The sequence below is a fragment of the Triticum aestivum genome, chromosome 1B (genome assembly GCF_018294505.1).
Source record: "Triticum aestivum cultivar Chinese Spring chromosome 1B, IWGSC CS RefSeq v2.1, whole genome shotgun sequence".
NCBI lineage: Eukaryota > Viridiplantae > Streptophyta > Magnoliopsida > Poales > Poaceae > Triticum > Triticum aestivum.
The window spans coordinates 347,635,507-347,648,779 of NC_057795.1; positions in this window are offsets into that span (position 1 = coordinate 347,635,507).

Here is a 13,273-nt window from a genome sequence, read left to right on the forward strand (position 1 = left end):
ATGAAAACTGTGTAATGTATAATGATAGGGAGAGTGTGACACTTCTCAAGGGAGATGTCGAGAGACCATGTTTGCGAGGATAGGAGAAACATGAAGTGAGCATGCGGGTGAGCTGGAGAAAAGAGAGTGATAGCTACATGAAGGAGCATGCATGCGAGAGAGATGGGCGTGAAAGGAGTGAACATAAAAGGGATTCAAATATTTGAATTCGAGATGATGATACATGTAATCCATACTCGAACCAAAATTGATCTATCAAACATGCATACTCATATGAATTCACGCGCATCTATGTTATTTAATATGTAGATATTACTGATCCATACATTTTAGTAGAACATAATTTGGTTTAAATTTTTTGAATTCAACCTTATGATTTTGAGATCATTGTATTTGTAAATCATATTATACATATAAAGGAGCAGAATTCTTTGTTGCGCTTTTGAAAGTATATATAAAAAATGATGTATATAGAATTTTATTCCAATCGAAAATGGATCCCGCCCGGAAAAAAAATACAAACGGGATTCGAATTGAGTTGGCACGGTAAACGTGCACTCTGCAAAATTTGAACGAAGCGGGGAAAGTCGCAGTAACCGCCCGAAACCAAAATCTGCGAGATGGAAATTACTACTGCATATCCCTGCCATGCAAAGCCTATCTGCTCGACTTCTATAGGTTTCGATAGGGGTTGGTTTGTAATTTCACTCAAACGTGACATAACCGCCTCTCACCCGGATTCATACACGATGGGCGCCAAAACACAGTGTGTCCTCGGCCAAAATCGACTCCCTCCCCGATTCATACACGGTGGGCGCCAAAAACAAACTCTCATCGGCAAATATTCGGTGTATGTGAGATTACCGTCCTATCCCCAACACACTAATATTGATGTGATGTAGGAAATTTGAAATGGGGGCTAAGTTTGTAAAATTCCTCGCATTTGAGACAAGCGCGCCCTAAAGACATGGTTACCCCCTTCCTCTCTACCTCCATTTCCCCATTCGTACTTCGTGGGCGCCAAAACACCCTGTCCACCCCAGCCTCCTCCGTCCGCCACCCCATCCACCGCCGTCCTCCTCCACCATGCCGGAGCTGATACCCCGACGCCGTCGTCCATTACAAGAGATCAACCTCTCTCATCCACGGCTTCGGACTGGGATCCTTGCATCCCGTCCTCTCGCTTCATCCCTACCGTCGTCCACCTTGACGGCGCCGCTCCTACGACCGTCTCGTCCATCGTGCCCCGCCGCCACCGTCTACCCTCCTAGATCTGCTTCCACGCCACCGACAGCCATCGCTACCGCAGCACCGTCAAATTTTCAGAAGATGCATACACGGCGCCGCACCAGAGGCGGTACTCTTTTGTATCCGCTCAACTTATTTATCGCAACAAGAAAATAGATCGCCATTGCTTTACTCTGATTTCTTGTCCATCACTTACTTGCTAGTTGAAAGCAAACATTGGTTGCGAAGTTGCCTTTGTCCGGTTTGCACCTTCAGATCCGCCATGGCATGCTCAACACTATACTCCCAATGCTTATGGTTTTCCCCTTTTATATTCTACACTAGTTAAATCATAGTAGACTAAATTTCAAAATTGGGTCAGTCGATTTTTCAGAGCTCGCCGGAGTTCGCTGGTGCGAACGAATGGGCTCGGGTGGGGACGGTGGTTGTGAGGGGGCGGTGGTGGGGACTTGCCGAACAAAGAAAACTCGACGCGGGTGGGGGCAGGGGTGTGGGGTGGGGGTGGCGGAGGAACACAGGCGGTGGAGGCCGGTGGTCTGGTCGGCGGCCCGTGCGATGTTCTGTATGGGAAGAATCAGAGACGAGGAAGAAGAAGGGTTAGGAGACGTAGGATCTTCATCCAACCGCCTGAAATGGTCGAGAGATAGCGGGGAGTTGCATTCTTAATGCGCTCTAGTTCATCATGTGTGGGCACTTGTATAGATTCCACCATGGACTACATATGGAGCAAAATGAGTGAATCTACACTCTAAAATGTATCTGGATACATCTGTATGTGATCCATAGTGGAAATCTCTACCAAGACTTATATTTTGGAACAGAGGGAGTATGATAGTAGTATAGTATGTTCCTTGTAGTGAAGATGAGCAGGGACATTTGCAGTGTAGATGTCTATACGGTCGGTTGTGATGGACACTTTGAACTCTTCGGGCCTCTTTGATTCGTAGGATTTTGTAAACATTGGAATAGGATTTGTAGTGGCCTGCCCACTTGAATCTTATAAGAATAGCAAGGAAATGCGGGGGGCTGTGTCGCCTTTGAGAGTTACACTGATATTAACAGTATCGCACCTTAAGTTGAAGAGAACTGGTATCCGAAGCCTTTCTAGCCGTACCGGCAATACTAGCACATATATTCCAGCAAGTTCCACTTTGCTGATTTTACTATGATGCTTACGGTTTTCCCATTATATCTACACTATGATCTGTGTAGATGCTTTGTGTCACACTAGCAGCAGTCCACTCTTGAGGCTAAACACTACAATGACTTACAAAATTGGCACCAAGGCATTGAGTGCCATTCTGGATGCAATGAAACTCATACGCTCCCCACCTGTTGATTATTGTTCAGAATATGATACTAATGACTATTCTAACCTCGAGGAGTCAAAGGCAGATGGCCTGTCCTGTTCACCCATCAAGGTGCCTATTCTAATTTGGCAAGGTTTTATTGATTGCGCGTATCTTGCATATGTTGTCTTGCATTTCTTCTACTTTGTTGCACCGCCATCTGCTTAGTTTACTCATCATATATGTCGAGATACCATGCCCATCCATTATCAATACATATTCCATCTGATATCATACCATGTTTTTTCACTCAAATGCTGTTCTTGTGCATCAGACATCAAAAAGGAAGAGGGTGATTGCCGAACCTGAAGGAGCACCAACAAAGTCCTTGAAAAACGTGGTGGTGCCAGAGAAATCAGAGAACACCCCACTTATATTGGCTGTACAACCAGTGACACAAAACATAGGACCGACTCCAGCAGACTGTACCCATACTTCACTAGCCACACCACTAGCCCCACCACACATGACATGCACTCCAACAAAAGGTATACCGATTTCAGTTGCCATAGCACCAGTTGTACCACAAAAAAATCCCACTCCAGCAAAAAGTACAGCAAGTCCACCGGCCGAAGACCTATCCCAACTGCAAAGACAGCCAATTTCTGCAGATTGGAACCCCACTCCAGTTATTCCCAATTTAAAAGACAATGCTTTCAATGTTGTTAGGGACTACGTGCATATATTCCCATCATGGGAAGATTATAGTGAAGACAAACACCATTTTCACATCTTCCTGTCCAACTTACGTGTAAGTGCTATTTTCATGGTTATTATTTTCTTGTTTTCTGCTGATTGAACACATCAATGATTTACATTACATTGTTGTAAGTAGGCGAGGGTCAATCTGGATAGTCATGACGAGCAAAGCTTGCTTGTGCTTTTCAAGGAAGCATTGCAGCAGTATCGGTGTTACCTGAGGAAATCACACTTTGATGGCAAGTCTATAAATGAATTTCCGGTGAAGTCTCCTGTGCTAAATTTAGAAGACATTGAATGGGAAAACCTTGTTATGCACTGGTCTCGTTCCCAGGATGAGGTACTGTCTATGAAATCACATGACAATTTGAACTTCTACTTTTCCGCATGTGCCTTACGGATCTTTTTTGCAGGAAATCTGCTCGAAGAAGAATTCCGGTTTGAAAAGAACGACATGATATCGTAAATATGCTGCCTGCTGCTTTGCTCTTGTTAGTACCTGTTGTCTTGTATCACTGTACTTGCATACATACATGGTTCATTATGTGACAGTAGTGTGCATGATAGCTTGCTTATCAATTGTTCGCTCCAAATTATCTGATATGTATGAATGGTTACATTAGTGTAGAATATATCCAATGCCAATGAATTTTTTTAGCTCTGCATTGTTCTTGTAAGTACATGCCGTCCTTTATCAGTGTACTTATATTAACAGGTAGTTGTTCATGTACCACCACTCTGTAGCTTATTTTCCTTTGCTCTCCATTTTCTACACATCAGATCTATATTTACTCTTACCATAAGGTTGGATAACACCGATGGTACTGAAAAAGTTTAGCTGTGCATTGCTCTTGGTTGTACCTTTTGCATGTATCACTGTACTTACATTTATAGCTACTTGGTTATGTAGCATCAGTCTTCATCTTATCTTAAATATTCTCCATTTTTTCTTATATTACCACATCTATATTTACTCGTAACAAAATGTAGAATAAAGGCAATGCTTATGAAGACGATTCTGTGGTAAACTTCTTAAATTGACCCCCCATCAGCATGGACAAGGGCTTTATAGAGCCTGTCTTCACCAATAATGTAAGTTTGTCCTTCTCAAGCCTTCAAACTTTTTTGTGTATATTTGGTTAGACATGACTGCAACAACTGTTTATTTTTGGTATTTGCATCAAATTGTATGTTTAAAGTTTATTATGTAGTTCATAAACAAAAGTTTGTTCTTCTCAATTTAAGTTTTCAGTTGTACAACCAAGTTCCTTCTTCATACCATGTAAATTAAACTATATAGAGCAAGTGATCTTCTTTTGCACTCATGTATGCTTCTGTTCTTGATCCGTAATCCAGTGGTGTGGTGAACCTACCCACTACAGCACAATGTCATATTCTGCAATGTCTTAACTATGAACAATGTCATATCATTCTACTATTATTTAAACCGTCTCTTTATTTGCCAATCTGAAATGGGATAAATTGACAGCACACTAACCATTGATACTTATGAGTTCTTGATCTGTAATCCAGTGGTGTCGTGAAGTTGCCAACTCCTTCAAAATGTCATTTCCTGCCATGTCTTGACCTGAAAAATACCATATTGTGTTAATGCAATTTTAAACTGTGTCACTTTATTCGTCAGTAAGAAATGTGATGAATTGTCAGCACTGATACTTTTATGTGCAAAACCTGTCATCTGTCTACTTGTTTATCTTTTAGAGTGAGGAGGATATAAGTGTTAAACAAGTGCAGTCTCATCAGCTTGCTCAGCTGCTTGCGCTATAGCTCCCCAGCAGGGCTAACCTTTCTTGAACTCTATTGAAGTGCTGTCGGTTTTGTATATTATTTTGTCAGTGTGTTTATTTGCACTGGTGGCAATCTTTGATGCCCAGTGTATGTAATCTGTTGTCTGCTTGTGATTTATTATCATAGTGGCGAACTTTGATGCCCAGTGGATGCAATATGTCATAATTTCTTTATTGTATAGTCTAGGTTTTTTCTTATTCACGATGCTGCAGTTATTTTACTATATATATATATATATATATCCTGTCTTCGCAGTAAACCGGCCAAACCGTAAAATTATGGTACATAATCGGGCCTTCATGCAATCACGATGTATGATCCGCATCATGGGCCCCATCATTTTGGTCCATTAAAAGGCCTAAATGTAAATTGGCGCACTAGTAGATTCGGGCCTTTAATTGGCCGAGTAAACTACCGGCCCTCTTTTCGCAAGAAAACTCAATGGGCTTTTAGGAGGCTGAGAAGTAGGTTGGGCCTGAAACGTGCCGAACAGCTCACGGGCCGGTGCTACGTCTTGAGCTTGCGTTGGTTTTCCTTGAAGAGGAAAGTGTGATGCAGCAATAGTAGCGTAAGTATTTCCCTTAGTTTTTGAGAACCAAGGTATCAATCTAGTAGGAGGCTCCTCAAAAGTCCCGTGCACCTACACAAACAAATAAAGAACTCGCAACCAACGCAATAAAGGGCCGGGTAGTCAATCTCTTCACGGCCACTTGCAAAAGTGAGATCTGATAGAGATAGTATGATAAGATAAATATATTTTTGGTATTTTATAATATAGATGCAAAAAGTAAAGATGCAAATAAAAGTAGATTGAAAGCTTATATGATAAAAGATAGACCCGGGGGCCATAGGTTTCACTAGAGGCTTCTCTCAAGATAGCATAGGTATTACGGTGGGTGAACAAATTACTGTTGAGCAATTGATAGAAAAGCGAATAATTATGAGATTATCTAGGCATGACATGTATATAGGCATCACGTCCGTGACAAGTAGACCGACTCCTGCCTGCATCTACTACTATTACTCCACACATCGGCCAACTCCTTCCTGCATCTAGAGTATTAAGTTCATAACAAGCAGAGTAATGCATTAAGCAAGATGACATGATGTAGAAGGATAAACTCAAGCAATATGGTATAAACCCCATCTTTTTATCCTCGATGGCAACAATACAATACGTGCCTTGCTGCCCCTGCTGCCACTGGGAAAGGACACCGCAAGATTGAACCCAAAGCTAAGCACTTCTCCCATGGCAAGAAAGATCAATCTAGTAGGCCAAACCAAACTGATACTTCGAAGAGACTTGCAAAGATAACTCAATCATACATAAAAGAATTCAAAGAAGATTCAAATATTTCTCATAGATAAACTTGATCATAAACCCACAATTCATCGGATCTCGACAAACGCACCACAAAAAGAGTTTACATCGAATAGATCTCCACAAGAGAGGGGGAGAACATTGTATTGAGATCCAAAAAGAGAGAAGAAGCCATCTAGCTAATAACTATGGACCCGAAGGTCTGTGGTAAACTACTCACAACTCATCGGAGGGGCTATGGTGTTGATGTAGAAGCCCTCCGTGGTTGATTCCCCCTCCGGCGGAGCGCCGGCGAAGGCTCCAAGATGGGATCTCGCGGATACAAAAGGTTGCGGTGGTGGAATTGTTTTTCGTTGGCTCCCTGGATGTTTTCGGGGTACGTAGGTATATATAGGAGGAAGGAGTACATCGGTGGCCGCCTGTGGGGCCCAGGAGACAGGGGCACGCACTCCTATCTCCTAGAGGCCTCCTCTGCTTCTTGACTTGCACTCCAAATTCTCCGGATCATGTTCGTTCCAAAAATCACGCTCCCGAAGGTTTCATTCAGTTTGGACTCCGTTTGATATTTCTTTTCTTCTAAATACTAAAATAGGCAAAAAAACAGCAGTACGGGTTGGGCCTCCGGTTAGTAGGTTAGTCCCAAAAATGATATAAATGTGTAAAATAAAGCCCATAAACATCCAAAAGGGGTAATATAATAGCATGGAGCAATCAAAAATTATAGATACGTTGGAGACGTATCAAGCATCCCCAAGCTTAATTCCTGCTCGTCCTCGAGTAGGTAAATGATAAAAACAGAATTTTAGATGTGCAATGCTACCTAGCATAATTCTCAATGTAATTTTCTTTATTGTGGCATGAATGTTCAGATCCAAATGATTCAAAATAAAAGTTCATACTGATAAAAGAAATAGTAACACTTCAAGCATACTAATCAAAGCAATCATGTCTTCTCAAAATAACATGGCTAAAGAAAGTTCATCCCTACAAAATCATATAGTTAGGCTATGATCATTGCAACAAGTAGTAGACATAGCAAAACTAGCATCCCCAAGCTTAGGGTTTTGCATATTATTAGCACAATTGACATCAAGAGAATTTATAGTAAAATCATTGCAATCATGCTTTTTATTCAAAGAGTTATCGTGAATCTCTTCATAAATTTCTTCATCATAAATTTCAGATTCACAAATTTCAAGCAAAGCTTTATAAAGATAATCTAGTGCACAAAACTCACTAGAAATTGGTTCATCATAATTGGATCTCTTAAAAAGATTAGCAAGCGGATGAGGATCCATAGAACTTAGTTTCTGTTTAGCAATAAATAAGCATTTATTCCAACCAAACGAGCAAACGAAAGGGCAAGCAAAAGAGAGAAGAGATTGGGAAAGAGAGGGCAAATAAAACGGCAAGGATGATGTGGGGGAGAGGAAAATGAGAGGCAAATGGAAAATAATGTAAATGCGAGGGAGATGAGTTTGTGATGGGTACTTGGTATGTCTTGACTTGAGCGAAGACCTCCCCGGCAACGGTGCCAGAAATCCTTCTTGCTACATCTTCGGCACCGTGTTGGTTTTCCCTTGAAGAGGAAAGGGTGATGCAGCAAAGTAGCGTAAGTATTTCCCTTAGTTTTTGAGAACCAAGGTATCAATCTAGTAGGAGGCTCCTTGGAAGTCCCACACACCTACACAAACAAACAAGAACCTCGCAACCAACGCAATAAAGGGGTTGTCAATCCCTTCACGGCCATTTGTGAAAGTGAGATCTGATAGAGATAATATGATAAGATAAATATATTTTTGGTATTTTATGATATAGATGCAAAAAGTAAAGATGCAAATAAAAGTAGATTGAAAGCTTATATGATAAAAGATAGACCTGGGGGCCATAGGTTTCACTAGAGGCTTCTCTCAAGATAGCATAAGTATTACGGTGGGTGAACAAATTACTGTCGAGCAATTGATAGAAAAGCGAATAATTATGAGATTATCTAGGCATGATCATGTATATAGGCGTCACGTCCGTGACAAGTAGACCGACTCCTGCTTGCATCTACTACTATTACTCCACACATCGGCCGACTCCTTCCTGCATCTAGAGTATTAAGTTCATAAAGAACAGAGTAACGCATTAAGCAAGATGACATGATGTAGAAGGATAAACTCAAGCAATATGATATAAACCCCATCTTTTTATCCTCGATGGCAACAATATAATACGTGCCTTGCTGCCCCTGCTGTCACTAGGAAAGGACACCGCAAGATTGAACCCAAAGCTAAGCACTTCTCCCATGGCAAGAAAGATCAATCTAGTAGGCCAAACCAAACTGATAATTCGAAGAGACTTGGAAAGATAACTCAATCATACATAAAAGAATTCAGAGAAGATTCAAATATTTCTCATAGATAAACTTGATCATAGACCCACAATTAATCGGATCTCGACAAACACACCGCAAAAAGAGTTTACATCGAATAGATCTCCACAAGAGAGGGGGAGAACATTGTATTGAGATCCAGAAAGAGAGAAGAAGCCATCTAGCTAATAACTATGGACCCGAAGGTCTGTGGTAAACTACTCACAACTCATCGGAGGGGCTATGGTGTTGATGTACAAGCCCTCCGTGGTTCATTCCCCCACCGGCGGAGCGCCGACGAAGGCTCCAAGATGGGATCTCGCAGATACAGAAGGTTACGGTGGTGGAAATTGTTTTTCGTTGGCTCCCTGGATGTTTTCGGGGTACGTAGGTATATATAGGAGGAAGGAGTACATCGGTGGCCGCCTGTGGGGCCCAGGAGACAGGGGGCGCGCCCAGGAGGGGTGGGCGCGCCCTCCTATCTCCTGGAGGCCTCCTCTGCTTCTTGACTTGCACTCCAAGTTCTCCGGATCACGTTAGTTCCAAAAATCACGCCCCCGAAGGTTTCATTCCGTTTGGACTCCATTTGATATTACTTTTCTTCAAAATACTGAAATAGGCAAAAAAAACAGCAATATGGGCTGGGCCTCCGGTTAGTAGGTTAGTCCCAAAAATGATATAAATGTGTAAAATAAAGCCCATAAACATCCAAAAGGGGTAATATAATAGCATGGAGCAATCAAAAATTATAGATACGTTGGAGACGTATCAGCCGGCAGCAGCCCGAAATGGACCCCGGCCTATGATTGTGCGAATCAAATCCCGGGATTTTAATAGGTCAAAATTGTCTCGGTCCTTGTTTGGCCCAATCAGATTATCGGCTGCGAGCAGGCCGGATGCAAACCGGGCTATAGTTAAGCCCAACTATATGACGGGCTTTTAACAGGCCGAAATTAATATAGGGCCGAAATGTTAAACGGGCCCTTAACAGGCCGAAACTAATATCAAGCCGAATTACTAAATGGGCCTTTAGCAGGCGGGCCCAAAAGCATAGCGTCCAGTTGATGGGCCGAATCTGATATGGGCCATAATTTAGCCCAAAGCCTCTTAAAGGGTCGGACCTGATCCGGGCCGTAATTTGGCCCAGAACGTGGTAGGCTTTTAACGGGCCGGATCTCATATGGGCCATTATTAGGCCCGGAACATGGTAGGCCATTAATGGACCGGATCAAATATGGGCCAACATTTGGCCCAAAACATGGCAGCCAGTTAATGGGCCGGCCTACTAGGGTCCTCAGAATCTTGTGGGCCTACAACTAGGCCGGCCCATTAATGTTGGTGAAATCTCGTGGGCCTTTAGCTGGGCCGGCCCATTATGATCCACAAAAATCATGTGGCCTTTACCTGGGCCGGCCCATTATGGCCCATAAAAATCTTGTGGGCCTTTACCTGGGCCGGCCCATTATGGCCCGCAAAATCTTGTGGGCCTTTAGCTAGGCCAGCCCATTATGGTCCGCAAAATCTCGTGGGTGTTTAGCTGGGCCATCCCATTATGGTCCGCAAAATCTTGTGGGCCTTTAGTTGGCCCGACCCATTTAAACTTTATGGGCCACTTTTGGGCCGGTCCACGTGTCAACCTATCATAGGAGCATCTCGCCCATTGGATGAGTGACACTGTGCCAACACGGAGCTGACACGTGTTTCGTCCAGCCAATGACGATTTTACACGTGGAAAATCCCCATTGGTCCGGGTTGTTAACGGGTTATTGGATCCAAAACCGGACCCGATAGCTTAACGACATTCCGTTACGGTGGATGCCACGTGTCGGTCACCCTTGACGAAAGCACTTCAGCACGAAGGGAATCCTAAGCTATGAATGGATGCCCCCCAACCAAGGTTTACCTAGCAAAGTGCAAAGTAGCTAGCAGCTCCCCCCTCGTGTCGGCACAAAGGGAATCCTAAGCTATGAATGCGCGCCCCCAACCGAGGTTCACCTAGCAAAGTGTAAAGTAGCAGCCCCCATACCCCCCCTACACACACACTTTTAGTCGGCGGGCCAGAGAGGCATCTCACCAAGATTGATCATAAAACGGACCAAGAATAATCCACCTTGGTCGTACAACCTCTTTCTTGTTGCTGGTCAAAGTGATGGTCGTCCATGCGACCCTAGATAGGCTAGCTCGCCAATAATCACGCAAGTAGCTAGTCCCCGAAGACAACCACTGCATGCGTGTTGCCCAAACATATGTATGGATCAGGTGTGTTTTTTAGTACACAATGGAACAACCTTGATGTGGCACCGTGATTTCAAACTAGAAATCCCCACACCAAGTGAGGGTTAGGTTGATGATGCATATGTATGTTACACCACACTTCAAGCCGATGACGGGGATTCATGCATGCATGCGTGCATTACATATGCGCTCATACTTTAATTAGGTCTGAATCTCACCATGACCTATACTACGATAACACGAACTAAATGAAGAATCCGCCATGGTAACCTATCTTGTTGTCAGTCAAGGTGATCATGGATGTCCATGCGGGCCCACGAATATATAGGCTTGTCCCCGTTAACCACACGAGGGAGTGTATCGTTCGAAGACAACCACTACATGCATATGTTTGGAGGTGATGCGTGCATGCATGTTTGAATACCATGTGCGTCGAAATCGTACTCTCCCCACATAGAGTGAGACCAGTTCATGACGTGTCATTGTACTAGCCACTTCGACTTGATGGGAGGGATTCATGCATACACATGCATGCGAGTGTGCTCATATATACCGTATTTACGAGCAAAAAAATAACCCCCTCCTAAGTCAAATTAAGCACTCTCGTTGTCAGGCAAAAAGTAGTGATGGACCAAGCGGGCCCACAAATGGAAAGCATTGATATCGCCGGTAACCGCTTAAGTGGGCGCAGAGGACAACCACCATCGCTTTGCAAGTGGGCCAAACATATGTTGAATATTGAGGGAGTCCTGGACTAGGGGGTGTCCGAAGAGCCGGACTATCATCGATAGCCGGACTATCATCAATGGCCGGACTCCAAGACTATGAAGATACAAGATTGAAGACTTCGTCCTGTGTCCGGATGGGACTTTCCTTGGCGTGGAAGGCAAGCTTGGCGATACGGATATGTGTAACCGACTCTGTGTAACCCTAGCCCTCTCCGGTGTCTATATAAACTGGAGGGTTTTAGTCCGTAGGACAAGACAACCATTACAACAATCATACCATAGGCTAGCTTCTAGGGTTTAGCCTCCTTGATCTCGTGGTAGATCCACTCTTGTACTACCCATATCATCAATATCAATCAAGCAGGAGTAGGGTTTTACCTCCATCGAGAGGGCCCGAACCTGGGTAAAAACATCGTGTCCATTGTCTCCTGTTACCATCCGCCTAGACGCACAGTTCGGGACCCCCTACCCGAGATCCGCCGGTTTTGACACCGACATTGGTGCTTTCATTGAGAGTTCCTCTGTGCTGTCACTGATAGGAAGGATGCCTCTACCCGTCTTCAAGGACGGTATCTTCGTCAAAGGAGCCCTGGCCGCCAGCCAAACTATCCGGCTGGGTGGTTTCCTCATGACCGCCTGTTCGGCCACCGCTTCGACGATGACCTCTCAGGTCGTTAAAAGCAATCTTCGCGTCAGCTCGGAATTCGCCGAGCGGCTGGATCCAATAGAGATCTCATCCATAAACGAGCTCTTGGATCGCATCGCCGCCCTGGGAGTCGCTACAGACTACAATCAGATTGGGCTTAAAACCGATCTGAGAGAGATTAACTCTCCCCAGGTCACCCACCACGTTGCAGTGGTAGAGGAACAACACGGCGACTCTTCTCCTGTATTGAAAACTAGTCATGTTCGGGCTCCCGAACCCTCCATGCCGGATTCCCGCGGAGGGACGGACTTCGATCAAGCACTGAACCTAAAGTCAGGCATCGGACCGGACTCGTTGGACAACATCCAGCAATCCAAGCTTCCAAATTTGGAAACTTCTCGGCCCTTGAGCCTCGAGATGGGTAGGGTTCCGGACTTAATTCCACCCACCCGCCCAGACATATGCGATCTATCTCTAATCCGGCAAGAGCCCGCTGAAACAGTACATCACTACTGGGCCAGATTCCTCCTGGTTATGGACAGGATAAAGGACTGCCGAGAGGAAAACGCAATCTCAATCTTTTGCAATAATTGCACGGACGAGGGAATCTTGAACGCCGTCAGCCGTCGTGAAATTACACGCTTCGCCGACCTGGCGTCCATAGTACAAAAGTGCTGTGCGATGGAGAGTTTCCGGAAAACCGAAAATAAGTTTTGGGACAATCCGGCCCCGAATACAACCCTAGTCCGCAACAAAAGGGTGCATTACACTCAGGCACCAGGTACAAAAACCAAAAAGCAAAAACCCCATAAAGGGCACGGAACCGTACTGGAGGGATGGCTTAGCGGACCCTGTAAAATTCACAGTACAGAGGGCGCCATC